This window comes from Bos grunniens, chromosome 6, assembly GCF_055505025.1.
Source record: "Bos grunniens cultivar Pamir isolate PY7600 chromosome 6, Bosgru_T2T1.0, whole genome shotgun sequence".
Classification (NCBI taxonomy): domain Eukaryota; kingdom Metazoa; phylum Chordata; class Mammalia; order Artiodactyla; family Bovidae; genus Bos; species Bos grunniens.
The window spans coordinates 79,281,674-79,298,688 of record NC_141170.1 but is presented as its reverse complement, the minus strand read 5'-3'; positions in this window follow the sequence as shown (position 1 = coordinate 79,298,688).

Genomic DNA, 17,015 nt, shown 5'->3' with positions numbered 1-17,015 from the left:
GCAAATTTTTGTTCAATTTTCTTGAGCACATCATTAATTTTCTTTGCTCTCAGATATCAGAGCTCCTGGTTCCCAAGTCTTTGTACTCTGTGACTTACGACATTGACTCTTCTTGTTCTCAGGTCTTTGGACTTGAACTGAGTTATGCCACAGACTTTCTTATTTCTCCAACTTGCCATAACCACCTGAGCTAATCCTTATAATAAATACCCTCTTATATCTATCTATAGGGAAAGCCTGGTGGCTCAGCAGTAAAGAATCCACCTGCCAATGCAGGAGAACTGAGTTCGATCCCTGGGTCAGAAAGATCCCATGGAGAAGGAAATGGCTACCCACTCCAGTATTTTTGCCTGGAAAATTCCGTGGACAGAGGAGCCTGGCAGGCTATAGTCCATGGGGTCTCAAGAGTCAATCATGATTTAGCAACTAAACCACCACCACCCATCTATCTATATCTATATTTGATTAGTTCTATTTCTCTGGAAAATCCTGACAAATATACCACTGTAAAAGTTTTGGAAATATTTGACATTTTAATCACAGCTAACAAAAATGGGCCAGGGTGTGCATCTGCATATAAACAGGTTTACTGAGACATCTAAATAGATTTCAGTAGGATCCAGGGTCTCATAAGACTCATGTATAATCTATAGGGTAAAATCCAAAATGACTCACTGTAGCAACAAACCATTATCACCTCAATATCAGTGACAAAAGGCAATCAGAAAATGCTACACTGTGATGACATAAATGTTGGAAGTATTTGACAAGGATTTTAAAGCAATATACTTAATGTTTGTGTCACCCCCAAACTCATATGTTGATCCTCAAACCCCAGTGGAATAATATTTGGAGATGGGGCATTTGGGATCTAAGTAGATTTAGATGAGATTATGAGGCCAGGGCCCTAGTCTGATGGGATTAATGCCCTTGTAAGTTGAGGCACTAGAGAATTGCTCTTTCTCTCCCTGCCATAGGAGGACACAGCAAGAAGAGAGACATCTACAAGCCCAGAAGAGATTTCTCACATGAACCTGGTCATACTAACAGCCAGTTTTTTACTTCCAGCCTCCAAAACTGTGAAAAAAATAAATTTCTGTTTTTTAAGTTACTAGTTGGAGGCTTCCCAGGTGGCTCTGTGGTAAAGAATCCATCTGCCAATGCAGAAGACTCAGGAGATGCAGGTTTGATCTCTGGGTAGGGAAGATCTTCTCGAGGAACAAATGGCAACCCATCCCAATATTCTTGCCTGGGGAATCCTGTGGACAGAGGAGCCTGGTGAGCTACAGTCCATAGGGTTTCAAAGAGTCAGACTTGACTGAGCACACATGCATGAGCTACTGTTTGTGATATTTTGTGATGGAAGTACAAGTCAACTAAGACAAATAACTATCATAAAAATTCAGTAGGCATTTATAAATCCTTTTGAAAAAATTTTAAAAATTAGAAATGATCAGTAAAAAACAAAAGATATAGTGTAGAACCAAATGGAATTTTTTAACTTAAGACACAGTAGCACAACCACAACGATAAAACATCAGGAGGTTCAATTATGGAACAAATATGACAGAAGAAAATATTAGTAAACTGAAAGAATTATCCAGTTGAATCATCCAATCTGAAAAACAGAGAGATAGTAGAAAAAAAAAAAGAACAGAACCCTAGAGACCACAGAGATCTTGGGACAATAGCAAATCTAACATTCATATGATCAGAGTTCCAGAAGAAAAAAAAAAGTAAGCCTGAAATAAATTGTGTGATATTGGCATAAGGATAGATATATAGATTCATAGAAAAATATAGTTTCCATAAATAGAACACACATGTAAAATCAGTTGATTTTGGTCAAAAGTACCAAGTAATTTGATGACAAGAAAATGTGTCTAATAAGTGGTGCTGCAACTAGAGACCCACATTGAAAAGTCATAACAATCTTACCCTTTATAGATACTATGTACAAAAATTACTTTGAAATGGAACACAACGTAAACACAAAATTTAAATGAAAGTTCTTAAAGAAAACATCTAAAGAAATCTTTGTGACCATGCTATAATTTTATTTTTTTAATGTAGAGATCCAAAAAATATGTATATAAAGCAAAAGTGGATAAATTATACTTAGTATTTTAAAAATTCTCTATTTGAAAAACAATGTAAAGGAAACTAGCAGACAAACAAATAAGCCTTATAATGAGAGAAAATATTTAGAAAATTTAATTCTAACAGGAGAAATTATCCATTTGGGATAAACAATTTGTAAGAAAACCATCCAGTTTTCAAATCAGCAAAAATTTGAACAATACCTCATCAAAGAGTATACACAAAATGACTAAGGAACACATGAAAAAGCACTCAATAATATTAGGTACTGGAGAAATGAAAATTAAAATCACAGGAGATATCACTAGAATGGTTACAACTGAAAAGACTGACAATAGCAGGTTTTGATAAAGATGTGGAGTAACTGGAATTATTAAACATTGCAAGAGTAGTAAAATCTGAAAAACATTTTAAAACAAGAACTACTTTAAGTGATTTTTCTAAATTAAAACAAAAAAAAAAAACTGTTTCTGAATGACAGAAATCTACTCCTAGATATCTAACAATAGAAATTAAAACATAGCCATAGAAATATTTGTAAAGCAATGTTCAAAGAAGCTTTATATGTAACAACTCCAAACTGGAGAAACTGAATTGTCTATCAATAGGTGAGTAAACTGTGTTATCCAATCAAATTACTATTTAAGGCAAAAGGAGAACAACACGTATGAATTTCTAAAATCTTATGATGGGTGAATGCAAAAATATATTAAAAAGTACATTCTGTATTGTTTTATACATATGAAATTCTAGAACAGGCAAAACTAATCTAAGTAGCAGAAAGCATATTTGTGTTGGCTTCACCTGGAATGAGATAGTGGAGATTGATACAAAGGAAGAAAATTTGGGGGGAGGGGTAGAAGAATGCTATGTATCTTGAGTATAGATAAAGTGAAAGTGTTAGTCCCTCAGTTGTGCCTGACTTTTTGTGGCTCCATGGACTGTAGCTCGCCAGGTTCCTCTGTCCATGGGATTCTCCAGGCAAGAAAGCTGGAGTGGATGGCAATTCCTTTCTCCAGGGGATCTTCTTGACCCAGGGATCAAACTCATGTCTCCTGCATTGCAGGCACATTCTTAAACATCTGAGCCAACAAGGAAGCCCCGCTTGATTATGTGGTGGACACAATACCTATACATTTTGCAAAATTTCACAGTATACACTTAAATGAATGTATTTATTTATTGAACATAAACTGTACCTCAATAAATGACATGCATATGTTTATACACATATACAACTTAACATTAACGTGTGTATACACATGTGTGCATACTTCTTTATTTCCATAGAAAAAAGGGATTGAAAACTGTATCAGTTCAGTTCAGTGGCTCAGTCGTGTCTGACTCTTTGCGACCCCATGAATTGCAGCACGCCAGGCCTCCCTGTCCATCACCAACTCCAGGAGTTCACTCAGACTCACGTCCATCGAGTCAGTGATGCCATCCAGCCATCTCATCCTCTGTCGTCCCCTTCTCCTCCTGCCCCCAATCCCTCCCAGCATCAGAGTCTTTTCCAATGAGTCAACTCTTTGCATGAGGTGGCCAAAGTACTGGAGTTTCAGCTTCAGCATCATTCCCTCCAAAGAAATCCCAGGGCTGATCTCCTTCAGAATGGACTGGTTGGATCTCCTTGCAGTCCAAGGGACTCTCAAGAGCCTTCTCCAACACCACAGTTCAAAAGCATCAGTTCTTTGGCACTCAGCCTTCTTCACAGTCCAACTCTCACATCCATACATGACCATAGGAAAAACCATACCCTTGACTAGACGGACCTTTGTTGGCAAAGTAATGTCTCTGCTTTTCAATATGCTATCTAGGTTGGTCATAACTTTCCTTCCAAGGAGTAAGCGTCTTTTAATTTCATGGCTGCAGTCACCATCTGCAGTGATTTTGGAGCCCCCAAAAATACAGTCTGACACTGTTTCCCCATCTATTTCCCATGAAGTAATGGGACCAGATGCCATGGCATGGGGTATCTCTTCACGGCTGCTCCAGCAAAGCGCAGCCGCTGCTCCTTACCTTGGACGAGGGGTATCTCCTCACCGCCGCCCTTCCTGACCGTCAACGTGGTATAGCTGCTCTAGGCCCTCCTGTGCCCGCGCAGCCACCGCTCCTCGGACGTGGGGTTGTCCTCCTGGCTGCCGCTCCTGACCTCGGACGCAGGGTAGCTTTTCTCGGCCGTTCCTGCGCCGTCGCAGTCTGGCACTCTCGGCCGCTGCCCCTGACCTGGGACGTGGGGTAACTCTTCTTGGCCGCCGCCCTTCCAGCATGGGGTCCTCCCGGTTTCTGCCACTGACCTCGGACGTGGGGTAGCTCTTCTCGGCCGCGCTTAGTGCGCCGGTCACAGCCGCCGCCGCGCTGTATCAGTGTGCCCCAAAAATGGTTGTTAATAGGAATACAATTATTCTAGCCTGTCCAGTACGCTACTGCATTATTCAAATAAGAAAACTTATGCCTGCAGAATGAGATACTTTGAAAATCTTAAGAATGAGTGCATTACATTATCATCAGCTATGCATTCAATAACCTTCATAATTTTTTATCTTAAAAACAACTATTAAATGCAGTGAAGAATATATTGTTTAGAGACACTTATTGTAGCAATTGGTGGTGTGACTGTTAGTTTTCTAAGGTAAACAATTTTCTCCTGATGTGACAATTTTGGAAAGCTGGATTATTATTTTAAGATGCCCTTAAAATTCAAATATATCTTTATGTGTTCTAGACACATATGGAAATAATATATTCATTTTCTTCTGTAGCCAGAAAGATGGTTATCAAAGTTAATTTCCTTTGTGAGAAAATTCAGAATGATCTCCTAGATTAACTTTCACAAAGTTGCTGTTTCATTATTAACATGGTTGTGATATTATTTAACAGGCACATTTTTACATCTTAATTGGCTATTAAGTATAGGAAAAAAGGAACTGCAAATTTGATGTAAATGATATTTGATAAGTGTGTCCTTTAGTGACAATTAATTATTTCAGTTCTTGATAACATTCCCAGGTCTCCAGAGGGAGATGGGGAAAAGTCAATTTCCTTTATTTTTTTTCTTTAACATCTGTGTTTCAGTTAATGTTCCTTTCTAAGTGAAATTCTGTGCTTATTTCATAATCCTTAAAGTTTTCAATTTTTTAAAAAAGTAACTTTCATTTCAAAGAAAATTTGGTATCTTCAGATCATTGAATTTCTTTGTTTCCTTCGGTATAAAGGTAGTAAACACCCTGAGAATAAAGAACAAACCCAAAATATATAGACAAAATTAGACCTCATTTTTAGCTTGTAGCTAGCAATGGTGCATATTCCTCAACTCACATTTTTTTTACTTCAAATAGATTTATTAACAAAATTTGAAGGGCTTAATAATTTTCAAAGAAAAATATTGCCTCTGGGAGTCAAGGGCCTTTTGTGTTGAGAGCCAAACCTGTCTTCTGTGTTCCAGATACCTCTCAACTTTCTGGTGGGAATTCTGCAACATGCCGTTCTTATTAAGGTTAAGAATTATTGGATCAAATGTGTATGTAAACCCTAATTTAAAAAAAATAATTAACAATACATACTTGAAAAACATTTCTTTTATTGCCCTAGTACCATTTGTTCCTCATTTGAAGTTTTAAATTTCATGGAGCCCTGCAAAGAATATTTTCTATGCTGGCTGGCAATCATGGTCTCATGCCCATTGAGTCTATGCAGTATCCTGTGTTTAGCACATACAAATCAGGATTCCTTGTTTTTCCTTTCTCCCCCTGACTCAAGAAATACCATAAGAAAGGCTAAAAAAAAAATGAAGTAATTTCACCCTTTTCCAACCCACATTTTTTCTTCTCCTAACCCTAGCGCCATCACAAATATCACAAATCTGAGTGTATGTTGAATATCTTGGCTCTTTTCTAATTAAAGGTGGCTGCTCAATTCCCCAGGCAGTGCAAAAACCCTTCAGGTCCTAAAAAAGAAATGACTTCCAAATTGAAAAGCTAGTAAATAAGTCAGTTTGAGACCCAAAAGCAATTATCATTACAGGGAAGTACCTTGTTAAAAGTCTATCTTGAGTTGGCTAGTTTTGGTCTTCCAGTAATTGGAAAGAAGACAGACAGCAATTTTTTTTCCCCAAACATTCGTACTAAGACAATTTATCCACATAGTCATGACATTTTAGGTAAAGGTATTTATGCTGGAGATGGCTAAACAGCAGTGATGTTTGTCACTTGCCAAAAATCTGGGGAGAATGACATGACTTTATTTTAAACTGCATGTATATAATTCTAGTTATACCTACATTACCAGGAATTTTAACTGGTTATATATACAATTCAATTCAGGATCCAAGTCTTGATTTGATGCAAAGCACTGTGCTTAACTTCAAAAGAGAGATGATTATCAAGGTGGTTAAAACAAAAGGAATTTAAAATTTGCAAAAGAAGGAGACAAAATCCAAAGGCATAGGAGAAAGTTGTAAACAAAGAACAAAGGGCTGTGGAGATACAAGGAAGGAGAAATTGCAGCATCTGGACTTGAGAACAGAGTGAGGTAATGAGGAACGATTTCATGGGGAAAGTGACATTTGAGATGGTCTTCTCAAGACAACATTATTTCCACATGCAAAGTTGGGGCAAGAGGACATTCCAGAAAACGGAAACAAAATGGTTAAAAGCCTGGAGATGGGAAAGTATGGGGTATGATATAAAAGGATAAACCATACGGTTTCAATAGAGGAGAGAAAGTAAGTAAGGTAAAAATAGGCAATGTGTCTTCACTACAAACTGCGACAAATATGTGAAATTTCCCATTTTAAAGACATGGGCAGCCAATAAATTATTTTTAGCAGGGAGTAATACGATAAGAGCTATTTGGGGAGAAATAAATATATCTGCATGGAGAATAGTAGATTGGAGCTGGAGAAAACGAACATAAGTAAAGCTGTGAATCACTAGAGGTGGTTGAAGCAAGAGAATTAGAGGAAATGAGGGCTAGGTTAACTCTAATGCCCTTGGAATGAAGAAAAGGGAGTCAATGTTAAAAGCATAAAATAAATGCTTTAAAAGGATGGAAGAAAGAAATGGGGAGGGAATCATTATGATTCAAATTTTAAGACCTAAAAATTTGGCAGGATGTTTTGATAGAAGCAAACATAGGGAAAATTCAGTTGGGGATATATTTTGAAATGAAGTGGCAATGAAGATAAATGAACAAGAAAATCTCTCACTCCCACAGCATCAGCCATCAGCATCAGTGCTCTAAAGACAAAAACACCACAATTACATTCCTTCATTCAAAAGACACCTTTTCTAAGAGAGAAAGTAATTGAAAATTTTGTATGCATTTTGATGCATACTTCACAAAGTAATAGCTAATATTTATTTAGGATTTGTTCCTATGCCAGGTACCATTCTGAATTATTGAGTAACTAATCTTCACAATTATATTGTTTCCATTTGAGAGACAGAAGATTAAGATGTAGTGGGCTTGGGAAATTTTAAGGAAATCCTTAAAACCCAAGGATGAGAAAACTCCAGGAGATTGTGAAAGACAGAGAAGCCTGGTGTGCTGAAGTCCAGGAGTTTGTGATGAGTCAGACAGGACTTAACGACAATAACACATCTAGTATATAATGCAAGCTTGACTGAAATCAGCATCTATTTGGTTCTAAAAGAGCTGTTTTTAGTTTTCATTATACTATTGGAACCCAAGGGATAACTGAGGGTAAGATGATGACAAGAATGTATCTTAGTTGCCTATGCAGCTGAATCTTGAAAGATAAAAGGAGGCATTTGTTTTTAAGATAGATGGGGAGGAAGTGCCAGGGGAGGAAGGGCTGTCTAGGAAGTGAGAGTAGCCTGTGCAAAGGCCTGAAGGTGAGAAGTAAGGCAGGTTTAGGGGACTGCAATTCGTCACAAAGCATATTATACAGAAGCATCCCTGGGAAAGTGGGTATCATTATGCCAGTCTGTCATTATTCTTTGAAAATTATGCTACAACATTATTAAATTAGATATCAATTAAGCAAAGGCCTCAGTTAGTCAGATTGTATCTCATAAAATATTATTTCTTAATAAGAAAATAAAAATGGCAAGTGTTCGACCTTCTTTCAGGCAAGAGTCTCTTGGGGTAGGGCACAGCTGAGCCTCAATCCCTCATCTAAGTTTGACAGAAACATCTCGGAAGTCTAGTGACAAAGGAGAAAATTAAAGCCATTACTTTGATTTACTGTTTTTAAAGAAGATCTGCGAAAAGAGCTATTCACAGATATAGTTGAGGTATGGAGGTCATGGTCTCTTCCTTTATCAGCCTGTTTTGGGGGTGCAGATTTTGGTAGTGTTAGATTTGTAGTCTGTGATCATTTGTCATGATGAGAGGCCATAGGAGATGCTCACTAAAAATACTGACTCTGGAGTGTGGATCTGGGTGTACATCCTGGTTTTGACTTTTCTGAACTATGTGACCTTTTGCAAGAGTGATTGCTATCTCTTGCTGTGTAACAAAGTATCACAAATTCAGCAGCTTAAAACAATAAACATTTATCCACACCACTTATGAAGGTCAGGAATCCAGAAAGGCTTAGCTAGTTGGTTTTGGTTGAAGTTCTTTCATAAGACCAGGATCACATGAAGAAGTAGGAGAAGCCAAGCTCTCTGTTGGTTGGAGCTTTCAGTGCCTCACTGGATGGGTCACTTTACATCACTGCTTACAGGCACAGTAACTAGTTGTCCGTGGATTGAGTTTGCAGAGAGACAGAGGGAAAACTCAAGATAGAAATCATGGCAATTTTATTATTTAGTCTTGAGAGAGACATTCTTTCACATCTGCTATAAACTGTTTGGGCTTCCCCAGTAGGTCAGCTGGTAAAGAATCCACCTACAAGGCCGGCGACTGAAATTTGATTCCTAGATTGGGAAGTTCTCCTGCAGAAGGGGTAAGCTACCCACTCTAGTATTCTTGGGCTCCAAAATCACTGCAAATGGTGACTGCAGCTGTAAAATTAAAAGACATTTGCTCTTGGGAAGAAAAGCTATGACAAACTTAGACAGCATATTAAAAAACAGAGACATCACTTTGCCAGCAAACATCCGTATAGTCAAAGCCATGGTTTTTCCAGTAGTCATGTATGGATGTGAGAGTTGAACATTAAAGAAGGCTGAGCCCAAAGAGTTGATGTTTTTGAACTGTGGTGCTGGAGAAGGCTCTTGAGAGTCCCTTAGACTGTAAGGAAATCAAACCAGTCAATCCTAAAGGAAACCAACCCTGAATCTATTGGAAGAACTGATGCTGAAGCTGAAACCCCAATAATTTGGCCACCTGATGTGAAGAGCCAACTCATTAGAAAAGACCCTGATACTGGAAACATTGAAGGCAGGAGAAGGAGACAACAAAGGATGAGATGGTTGGATGGCATCACTGACTCGATGGACATGAGTTTGAGCATGCTCTGGGAGGTGGTGAAGGACAGGGAAGCCTGGCGTTCTACAGTCCATGGGGTTGCAAAGAGTCAGACATGACTGAGCAACTGAACAACAACAACAATCCACTGTTCGTTAGAAATGAATCACTAAGTCCAACTCAAACTCAAGAGGAGAAAAATTAAGCTTTACCTTTTGAGAGGAGAATAGCAAAGAATCACTAGACACACATTTAAACCACCACAGAAACTTACCTATCTTCTTTGTTTGTGTTTCCCTGTCTGTAAATTGGAGACACAATAGTACTAGAGTACAGAGTTGATATTAATACTTGGAGTTTTCCAGAGAAATTGAACCAATAGTGTGTGCAGAGAGAGAGAGAAATTTATTATAAGGAATTGGTTCATATAATTATCGATGTCCCAGAGCCCCCAGTCTTGCAAGCTGGAAAGATCAGCAAGCTGGAAACCAAGGAAAGCCAATGCCTAGTTCCAGACCAAGTCTGAAGGCTTGAGAACCATGAGAGCTGATGCAATAAGTCCCAGTTTGAAAGTTGGTAGGCTGAAGATCCAGGAAGAACCAGTGTTTCAGTCTGAGTCCAGAGGTTGGAAAAGACTCATACCCTTCTTACACGTAATTTTTGCTCTATTCACATCTTCAACTAATTGAATAAGACCCACCCACATTAGAGAGGGCAACCTGATGTACCCACTTCACCAATCCAAAAGTTAGTTTCATCCAGAAACATCCTAACATCCAGAATAATGTTTGGTTGAAAGTCTGAGCATCTCAGGAATTCCCAGGTGGCACTAGTGGTAAAGAACCCTCCTTCCAATGCAGGAGACGTAAGAGATACTTGTTCCATCTCTGGGTCCGGAAGATCCCGTGGAGGAGGAAATGGCAACCCACTCCAGTGTTCTTGCCTGGAGAATCCCATGGACAGAGGAGCCTGGCAGACTCCTGGTGGGCAAAAGTCCATAGGGTCACAGAGAGTCTGACACAACTGAAGCAACTTAGCATGCATGTACTGAGCATCTCAAGGCCCAATCAGGTAAATTTAGTTGTGTATAATGAGCAGTTGTTATCATTATTTTCAGATGATACTAGTTTCTAGAGAAAGTGAAATGACTTGCTGTTTAGCAATGATATATAAAGTACTAAATCTTCATTTTCTATCAACTTTCCTTTTTCTATGACTTGTGGAGCAGTCAAAAAACTACAATCTCCTTGCCCTATGAGCAAAATAGCTTTTGCATTCATTAATGGTGATATAATGTGTTGACTATATTTTTGCTTTTCTGCATTAATCATCACCTTCTCTAGGTGACTTCCTGATAAAATGGAAAGAGATTCATTAAAATGACCTCTAAATAAGCCTGACATCCTGCAAGGGAAAGGTCAGATTCTCCATGGTGCGTATCAGCTTCATTGGGTTGTTTTCTCATTTATAAAAGCATGAGAATTTCAGAGAGGGAAAGCAGATATGATATAGCAATACAAAGAAAGAAGGAGCTGGGCAAAGTAAGCCTTCAACTTATTTCCCCCAAATTAACTCTCTATCAGGGTGAGGAGAAATAATAAAGTGCCATAAACAAAAGGAACATGGAAAGCTCATCTCATGTGTTCTAACCACTGCTCAGAGATCTTCCTCTCAAGGCTTGCGTGGGGCCAATTAACTGAACATGAAAAATCTATCCCAGCAGCTTCCCACTGCACAGATGTTTCCGAATGCCTTGGTTCTGTCTCTGAAGTGAGTATAATCAAGGGAATGTTCCTTCAAATACATAAAATCTCTTTAAATCCCACAGTGCAGGTCCCTCTTGCTTTTGGCAAGCAGTAAGATGTTTCGACTTTCAAGATAGAATTGCTTCTTCAGGGTCGCCAGGTTCTTGCAGTAAAACAAAGACAGGCTTCCCATGGAGAGTTTTCAATAAAGTCTTGCTGCTGTACACGAGGAAAATGCTTCAACGTATTAGCCCCCATTGTCTTCTCTGGCTTTTTATTGACAGAAAAGGACAATAAAATAGAGTAAAAAAAGAAATGGATCTTAGAGCAGAAAATGAATAAAGTTATTTTCCAGGTGTTAAGAACAATGTCAGAAAACAATAAAAAAAATTTTTTTAATGTATCAGGTCATTTGAATAAAGCAAGGTCACATGGAAAACAGCTAAAATGAGTGCAATTGGTACATAGTATGTGTTCAGTAAATGTCTGATGAGTGAGTTTCTTGGTCAGTGAAAGATGAAGCGATGTGAAGTTACATAAATCAAACTGTTCTTGAATCGCCATCTCTTCTTAGATTCTTACTCTGCTCCTGCAGAGATCTTTGAAAAACTGTTGGCCTAAATTGTAGCAGCTTTGGAAAGTCATGATGTTTAGATGGGGAGACACAAGAAGATCTATAATAGGATACTCTACTTTGATGGGTTATATCTGAGTCACGTGCAGGGCTTGTTAAAACACAGATTGCTGAACCCCATCGCCAAAGTTTCTAAATAGTTAGATCTCACTTGGGGCCCCCAAATTTACATCTCTAAGTGCCCAGGTTGTCAAGTGGTACTGATGCTACTTATCCAAGGACCACACTTTTAGAACCACTGTTGTAAGGGAAGAAATAATGGACTGAAATTCGAAAACATGTTTTGTTGTTTTGTTTTTGTTTTTTTTTATACCAAGATATATTATTTTGAATACTCTAGACATTTAAAATTATTTGAACATAATAAACTATGTAAATCTACCAAATCTGTAGGCATAATCTTTTTTAGTGAATAGTTTTCATGTATTAATAAATTGATTCTCAAAATAGCTCAATAAGATAGAAAGGTCAGTAATTATTATAATACTTTTAATAGATAATAAAATATGACTCAGAAGACATAAGCACAAATATCTCGAAGACAATGTTCACATCACTTTTTTATTAATATCCCTAAAACTTAACAATGTGAATAAAGCATAAGGCATGTTAAAGAAAGGTTTGAATAGTTAATTGGGTTTGCACATAGCTTGTAACTGAACCAGAGATCAGATAGAGTCATATAATTCCAAATTTGGTGCCCTTTCTAATTTTCTATAATACTGTCATAGCAGAATATCTCTTCCCTCATTTCTTTTCTATTTGTATGAAAAGGAATTGATCAGCAGCCACAGAAAAAGCTACTTCCCAAATGGCACTAGTGGTAAAGAACCTGCCTTCCAATGCAGGAGATGTAAGAGACACTGGTTGGATCCCTGGATCAGGAAGATTCCCTTCAAGGAGTGCATAGCAACCCACTTCAGTATTCTTGCCTGAAGAATCCCATGGACAGAGGCGCCTGCCTGGTGGACTATAGTCCATGGAGTCACGAAGAGTTGGATATAACTGAAGCAACTTAGCACGCACATATAGAAAAAGCCACAGAGTATAAGAAACTTAAAGGTAGAGACAATAGCATCTTCATCTCCTTTTGCATAGGAAGATGTCTGATACATAATAGGCATACCACCCATGACTTGGGAATTGAATTATGTCTGTATCTTCTCTGCGAGATACAAAATCATGATGGTATGTATCTGCTATTCCAGAATTGCTGGCAGGCCTTGATTTGGGAAATAAAGTTCAGGGAAACCACAAGCTGTGGAGGAGAGCCACTTGAGGTTTGGGCCATATGGCTCTGGTTCTCCTTGTGGGAGGGAAGCAGTCTTTTTTATACCAAAAAGCTTAAGAGGGGTGCCTGCCAATTCTGCTAACTGGCAGCTCCAGACTGCAACCCTTGAGCTTGTTCTGCTAAGCTTTCAAGTCCCCAAATGTGTTCAAATCAAGGAAACGCTGTTGAATTGAAATGGATTTCCCCATCCCTGAGAGGGAACAAGGCAAGCCTTAATTTTGACTTCTAAGCAGAGTCCCAGAGGGAGTATGTCTAATTAGACCAAAGATCAAACTCCTTCATGCCCTGCCAGAGAGGCCCACTGAGTTTCTGAGGGGCAGTGGCCATAGTATCTGTTTTATGCTCAAAGTAGCCTGACTTTCCAGAGGGGGGAAAAAATGTGTTATCTTATCCAAATAATTTATAGTGTTGGAATATGTTTCCTAATTCAGTAATGGACAAAACTCTCTGTTTCTGAGATTCTCAAAGAAGGCAACAGCTCTCATAAACAGCTCTCATATCCCTTTCATCATATCTATACATTTCACTTGGTTATTTGAGTAATTATATGCTAGATAAAATGTTAGGCCTTCATTACAAATTGTGATCAACTTTAAAATAACTTCCATAAAATCCATTTGTCTTTGTTTACAACATTAGCTGTAATATTAATACAACCAATAGTCACCACATACAACTGAAAGCCTGCTGAAAGCATTTTCAAATTAAGAATTAAATTATGCTTTTCTTAAAGAACTCATACCTTAAATAAACATACAATTATTTTTACTAAAAATGAGACATAATAGTATAAATATTTTCCTCTTGGAGATCTCAGTGATAAAGCTGAGTATTTATAAATCAAATAAACATATTCAAACACTATTTGTACTATTAAACCCCACATAGTGGAGCTGGCTGGATATCTTTATGTCCCAACCAACTTAAAACAACAACAAAAAAAATCCCAGTTGCCTCAAGAGAAGGGCCTAAAAGCCTGGGGATTAGAAAGACAAGCCTCCAGGGGCCGGATGTCTTGAGCCAAGAGTGGAATAAACAAGAGTGAGTACAAGAAGTGAAGGTTAGAGGTGATCTGTAAGCGGCAGCCATAACTGATATAACATCAAAAAAAGAGAAAAAGAAAAAGTAAGAAATAAAAAGAAAAATTAAAAAGGTTGCCAGAGGAGCAACATTGGAAATAAACCAGATGAGAGAAAGGTTGCAAGTTTGGAAAAGGGATGGGATTGGTATCAAGACACTCATGTGGGATCTACTGGATGGAGTGACAAATTGTAACTGCTATTGCCCTTTTTTATGGTCTTAACTCTTCTGCTATAAAAAGACAACAAGTGTAGACTGTTGTTTCCTGAAATCTACATACATAGCTTCCAGCAAACTCTTGTAGGAGGAGACTGATTAATGTGACAAATATTTATTAAGCATTAATATACACCAGAGACTGCACTTCATGCTATTTATACATTGCATTCACACTGATGAAACTCACAACCCAGTAGGGGAGACAAGCACTTAATACTTGAATCCAAGTAAATGTTTTCTGAATTCTTAATTGAATGTCTGCACATACGTGTGTGTGTCTGTGTGTGCAATCAAAGAAACCACTAATGGGAATAATTTCAGAGAAACATCCTGAAATAATTAATATTACATTAAATATTCAGCAAAAAGGTCAACCACCAACATACTTCTAAATTGATCCAACATCACAGATAAGTGTCTAAGAATGACTAAGGCTTTGGAGTCAGGGAGTTTGTGTTTCTGTCTTGTTACTATTCCTGGTTGAATTATCTGAACTACTTGAAGTCTCAGTTTTGTCCCATCTCATGGATTTGAAAAACTTAGATTAAATGGATGGCACCTTGAAAATGTCTATCAAATGCTCACTGTTTGTATAATAGGAGAGTATCATTGTCACCTGAGGAGATAACCAAACACCTTGTCCATCCTCTGAATGGTGGGAATGGAAGGATCTCATCAACTGCTTGGAGAAGGCAATGGCACCCCACTCCAGTACTCTTGCCTAGAAAATCCCAGGGACAGGGGAGCCTGGTAGGCTGCAGTCCATGTGGTTGCGAAGAGTTGGACACTACTGAGCGACTTCACTTTCATGCATTGGAGAAGAAAATGGCAAGCCACTCCAGTGTTCTTGCCTGGAGAATCCCAGGGACGGGGGAGCCTGGTGGGCTGCCGTCTATGGGATCGCACAGAGTCGGACACAACTGAAGCGACTTAGCAGCAGCAGCAGCAGCATTGACTGCTTCTCAGAGGAGGGACCTTCTCATTTCTTCTCCGTACTCTGTACACTTACTTCCCAAAGTCCTCTCCTGTGTGACTTCTTTGCCAAGAGTGGAGCATCTTCACTAGTCTACCCCCCCAACACACACACACACACACACACTTCTGCAGGAATGATTGTTTTTTACGTTTATACACATCACCACTACAGGCTTACCTTTGCAATATCATTGTTGCCTATGAAACTGTGATTTTCTATTTAAGTCCCTCAGTATCAAAGGAACAGTGTCTTATTAACAGCAACTCATAGATCTGAAATTCCATCTCAAGAGAAGGACCAAAATCTCCTTGGTGTGTTGGAATATGGACATGGAAGGCAGTGCTACAGATGTTTATGAAAGCACCCGGGAATAATATCTTCTATTGGAGTGGGGATGGCATTCCCTTCAGCAGCCTCACTGAGGCTCACTGAATATCATAGAAAGGCCTACCAGCCTTCCTCAACCAATACATGCATTTCTCTGAGCACACTGTCCTCTAGGAAAGTGAAGTGAACAATACCTGTCTCGCAGGGTTGTTGTAAGTATTCACAAAATGAGGAGCCAGGTGGGTTCTGGGATCACAAGAGTCAGACATAGCTTAGCATCTAAACCACGATCACTACCATAAAATTAGGCAGAGGTAGTGGGCTCAGAGCTTGTATGGAATAGGCACCCAGCGTGTTGATGCTAGAGGGCCCTTTTCAGTCTAGCTCTAGACTAAAAAGCCAATTTATCTTTTGCCTATTCCTCTCACATACCATATGCTGTAGTTACACTTTACAGGATGACTTTTATGTATCTTCATTTTGCTTAAGGATATTTCTCAACTTTCCACTGTTTTTTAACCTGGTGGGCTCCTATTCATCCTTCATGGACCACAACAAATGTTACTTCTCCTCCTTGTCTCTTTTTAGGCATTACCCACCAAATCACAGGGGATTTAATCCTGACCTATGTTTCTTGGGTTCACATAACATTTTCTTTATTCCTCTTTTACAAAGCAAATCACAATTTTGGACAAATAGATAAAGAGATGGGTTCATAGCTGATAGAAAAGTAGGTGGAAATACAAACAGAAAAACAGATAGACATAGACAGATAGGTATCCTGAGTCACCAAGAGGTCTCTAAGATCAAGAAAAATTTCATATTCCTTATTCATCTTTTTACAAAATTATTAGACTTTGCTTTTTCGAGCAGTTTTATATTTACAGCACAGCTGAATGGAAAGCACAGAGTTCACACATACCCTGCCTCCTCCTCCTACACCTCTCCCACATCACCTCCCATTAGTGTGAAAGTGAAAGTGTGAAATCAAAATGTTAGTCACTCAGTAGTGTCCACTTTTTGCAATCCCATTGACTGTAGCCTACCAGGCTCATCTGTCTTTGGAATTCTCCAGGCAAGAATACTTGAGTGGGTAGCCATTTCCTTCTCCAGGGGATCTTTGCAAACCAGGGATGGAACCCAGGCCTCCCACACTGCCGGCAGATTCTTTACCTTCTGAGCCACTGGGGAAGCCCCATTAGTGTGATACATAATTCATGAACCCACTTTGACATATACTTGTCAAAGTCCATAATTTATACTTTA